At 30.6% G+C, this 5,000-nt stretch overlaps 1 protein-coding gene across 3 annotated transcripts in view; it reads right to left on the reverse strand.

Annotated features, from left to right (window-relative positions):
* LOC137658392 (chitooligosaccharidolytic beta-N-acetylglucosaminidase-like) overlaps nucleotides 1-5,000 on the reverse strand; it is a 33,717-nt gene that overhangs the window by 9,538 nt on the left and 19,179 nt on the right. Inside the window, exon 1 of one of the 3 annotated variants that reach the window (XM_068393072.1) lies at nucleotides 743-860. The exons of the other annotated variants lie outside the window; for them this stretch is intronic. The gene's annotated coding sequence lies outside the window, so the exon portion shown is untranslated. Of the gene's footprint in view, nucleotides 1-742; nucleotides 861-5,000 lie in introns of those variants that run through there. 3 annotated transcript variants of the gene reach the window in all.

Here is a 5,000-nt window from a genome sequence, read left to right on the forward strand (position 1 = left end):
TTCTTATCTCACTAAAATTAAACCTTCGCCAGTGGAAGAAACCTATAAGTATTAAATGAACATTCAGTTGATGGGGAAAAGAACTTAAATAAAACCACAAACAAAAAAATAGCTAATACGTATAGTGGTTAAAAAGGGGTTAGGTTGCCAATTCGCACAATAATAAATACTGTACCGTTAGTTTACCTTGAGAAGTAACCGGTCTTATTAAGAGCATTGTACTGTAATAATTCCTTTTCGTCATTTATTACTCATTTTTTATTCATTCCATCTTGTATAATGTTCACTTTATATCACACTTTTACGTAAATGATAATAAATGATCATGACTTAGACTTAGAGTATAAAGTATCTTAAGAACAAATTTATTAATAACGAATATAACATTAAAGCCTATTTCTACTTGAGATTTTACCGATCTATAATGAAAATATGATAAATAGCATATTTAACATCCATAGATATCTAACCCTAAACCCCATAGATAAAAATGTTATATTCACCTTTGTAATACTATAGATACAATTATCCTAATGATATTGTTATATTTCACTCTGATAAATATAAAATCCGTATGCGTTTTGGAACCCAAACAAAGGAATTTCATTTCATAGATCCCTAACCACAAAAAACTAGAACATTTGTCCTTCGTATACCGAAATATGCACAGATTTATAAATATCTAACTTACTCCTTTTCACTATTTACTCTGAGATAAAACAGAAATACCACTTCTACTTACGATCAACTCATGAACACAAGTTAAGGATCACCAGAAGGATGCAGAGAGCTAGAGAAGGAACTGCCTACCCCGGACCACGCCAAAGGTCAAATAGGCAAGAGGCGAGGTTTCTAGGGACTATGTAGGAGGAGAAGGAGGCGGAGCCAGGAGTTAAAAAAAAAGAAAATGCCCCAACCTGTTTTAGAGGTAAATTGTCAAGTTGGATTACTTACGGTAAGATTAACCGGAATGAAAGAAAACATATTATCCTCTCGTATTTCATTTTTTGGGGGGTGGGGGAGGGGCATGACTCATGTGAATAATAAACGTTTGGATAAATATGAAGGTATTATTATTATAGGCGTTTTGAGACCATTTGATGTCCATGCTTTAATATATATGCATAACTCTCCAATAATATTGGTAACTGATAATTTTTTGTGCTTTGTGGAAGATTTGAACACATAAGTTTATATGTACAGTACATACACCTATATATATGTATGTATATATATATATATATATATATATATATATATATATATATATATATATATATATATGTATATATATAAATATATATATATATATATATATATATATATATACATATATACATATATATACTGTATATATATATATATATATATATATATATATATATATATATATATATATATATATATATATATATATATATATATATATTATACACACATATATATAGGCTATATATATATATATATATATATATATATATATATATATATATATATATATATATATATATTATATATATATATACATATATATACAAATATGATTATATATATATATATATATAGATAGATAGATAGATAGATAGATATATAGATACATAAATAGATAGATAGATAGATAGAAAGATATACATGAGAGAGAGAGAGAGAGAGAGAGAGAGAGAGAGAGAGAGAGAGAGAGAGATGCGCAGGTATACATGTAATCAACGAAAGGTAAGCTTATATAAGAAGGACAATGATCCCAATATACATAACCAATCCTATATTAACACATGGGAAGTTAAAATGTAAAACGTTTCCAAACTGAACATAGAATCCTTCAAATCATTACTTGTCTATATTTATTATAATAACATCCTAAGTCTTACAACGAATTCCTACTTTCCTTATAAGGGAAGGAGTTCAAATCCATTACGTAGTCAATCGTCCTCAAGATTTGTGCTTACTCCTGCTCCTCCAAAGATAAAGTGTTCTTTTCATAACTTAACAAATCTATATTTATTATAACAAAAGCCTAAGTCTTCCAACGAATTCCTTCTTTCCTTAAAAGGGAAGGAGTTAAAATCCATTAAGTAGTCAATCGTCCTCAAGATTTGTAGTTACTCCTGATCCTCCAAAGATAAAGCGTTCTTTTCATAACTTAATAAATCTTTATTTATTATAACAAAAACCTAAGTCTTACAAAGAATTCCTTCTTTGCTTAAAAAGGAAGGAGTTCAAATCCATTAAGTAGTCAATCGTCCTCAAGATTTGTAGTTTACTCCTGATTCTCCAAAGATAAAAAGTGTTCTTTTCATAACTTAATAAATCTATATTTATTATAACAAAAACTTAAGTCTTACATCAAATTCCTTCTTTCCTTACAAGGGAAGGAGTTCAAATCCATTAAGTTGTCAATCGTCCTCAAGATGTGGAGTTACTCCTGATTCTCCAAAGATAAAGTGTTCTTTTCATAACTTAATAAATCTATATTTATTATAACAAATACCTAAGTCTTACAACGAATTCATTCTTTCCTTATAAGGGAAGGAGTTCCAATCCATTAAGTCGTCAATCGTCCTCAAGATTCGTAGTTACTCCTGATTCTCCAAAGATAAAGTGTTCTTTTCATAACTTAATAAATCAATATTTATTATAACAAATACCTAAGTCTTACAACGAATTCATTCTTTCCTTAAAAGGGAAGGAGTTCAAATCCATTAAGTAGTCAATCGTCCTCAAGATTTGTAGTTACTCCTGATTCTCCAAAGATAAAGTGTTCTTTTCATAACTTAATAAATCTATATTTATTATAACAAATACCTAAGTCTTACAACGAATTCATTCTTTCCTTATAAGGGAAGGAGTTCAAATCCATTAAGTCGTCAATCGTCCTCAAGATTCGTAGTTACTCCTGATTCTCCAAAGATCAAGTGTTCTTTTCATAACTTAATAAATCAATATTTATTATAACAAAAACCTAAATCTTATAACGAATTCCTTACAAGGGAAGGAGTTCAAATCCATTAAGTAGTCAATCGTCCTCAAGGTGTGGAGTTACTCCTGCTCCTCCAAAGATAAAGTGTTCTTTTCATAACTTAATAAATCTATATTTATTATAACAAAAACCTAACTCTTACAACGAATTCCTTCTTTCCTTATAAGGGAAGGAGTTCAAATCCATTAAGTCGTCAATTGTCCTCAAGATGTTGAATTACTCCTGATTCTCCAAAGATAAAGTGTTCTTTTCATAACTTCATAAATCTATATTTATTATAACAAAAACCTAAATCTTACAACGAATTCCTTCTTTCCTTAAAAGGGAAGGAGTTCAAATCCATTAAGTCGTCAATTGTCCTCAAGATGTTGAATTACTCCTGATTCTCCAAAGATAAAGTGTTCTTTTCATAACTTCATAAATCTATATTTATTATAACAAAAACCTAAATCTTACAACGAATTCCTTCTTTCCTTAAAAGGGAAGGAGTTCAAATCCATTAAGTAGTCAATCGTCCTCAAGATGTGGAGTTACTCCTGCTCCTCCAAAGATAAAGTGTTCTTTTCATAACTTAATAAATCTATATTTATTAAAACGAAAACCTAAATCTTACAACGAATTCCTTCTTTCCTAAAAAGGGAAAGAGTTCAAATCCATTAAGTCGTCAATCGTCCTCAAGATGTGGAGTTACTCCTGATCCTCCGAAGATAAAGTGTTCTTTTCATAACTTAATAAATCTATATTTATTATAACAAAACCATAAATCTTACAACGAATTCCTTCTTTCCTTAAAAGGAAGGGAGTTCAAAAACCTAAGTCTTACAACGAATTCCTACTTTTCTTACAAGGGAAGGAGTTCAAATCCATTAAGTCGTCAATCGTCCTCAAGATTTGTACTTTCTCCTGCTCCTCCAAAGATGAATCTCAATCTCCACATATTTGAGATGCTTATTATACCGACCATCAGCCAGAAAACTAAACTATAATTGACAGCTACATATTCGGAAGGTCAGTGGCCAAGATTGAAACCGTTGGCCAAAGCAAATCTGGTTTAGCATTACGGTATCACCTCAACTGGTCGGCTTGGAAAGGTGAATGACCTTACATACCGGGGACAGCTTTTTGGAGTCCGAGAGTTCCTTTCTCGGGTTCCGAGATCAATCGGGTCGCTGCACTTTCCATCTCTCTAAAATTGTGTTCATTTTTTTAGAATTTTCATTTATCTTATGAGGGCTTGTAGTATTCTGTTTTTCCAACCAGGGTTGTAATTTGGGTAATAATAATAATAATAATGATAATAATAATAATAATAATAATAATAATAATAATAATAATAATAATAATTGGTATTAATAATAACAATTATTATTAATAATAATAATCATTAATAAAAAATATTCATAAAAACTTTCTTTTTATAAGAAAAAGATCTGTTCTTAGATGAGTGTAAAAGACAGGGAACATCAAAGAAGGGGAGAATTCAAACGCTTGTAAATAAAGGCAATGAAACATACCGTTAAGATACTACCACTAGAGAGTTATGGGGTCTTTTAACTGGCCAGGCAGTAGTATATTAGATCCTTTTCTCTGGTTACAGCTCATTTTCCCTTTGCCTAACACATACACCGAATAGTCTGGCCTATTCCTTACACATCTTCCTTTCTCCTCATACACATGACAACAGATTACCAAACAGTTCTTCTTACTGCGCTGTAATTGTTCAGTGGCCACTTTTCTCTTTGTACGGGTAGAAGAGATTCTTTAGCTACGGTAAGCAGCTCTTCTAGGAGGACACTCCAAAATCAAACCAATGTTCTCTTATCTTGGATAGTGCCATAGCCTCTGTACCATGGTCTTCCACTGTCTTGGTTTCGAGTTCTCTTGCTTGAGGATACACTCGGGCACACTATTGTATCTTATATCTCTTCGTCTTATTTTGTTAAAGTTTTTATAGTTTATATAGGAGATATTTATTTTAATCTCGTTGCTCTTCCTAAAATATTTCATTTTTCTTTGTTTCCTT

Source organism: Palaemon carinicauda, chromosome 19, assembly GCF_036898095.1.
Source record: "Palaemon carinicauda isolate YSFRI2023 chromosome 19, ASM3689809v2, whole genome shotgun sequence".
In the NCBI taxonomy this organism is placed as follows: domain Eukaryota; kingdom Metazoa; phylum Arthropoda; class Malacostraca; order Decapoda; family Palaemonidae; genus Palaemon; species Palaemon carinicauda.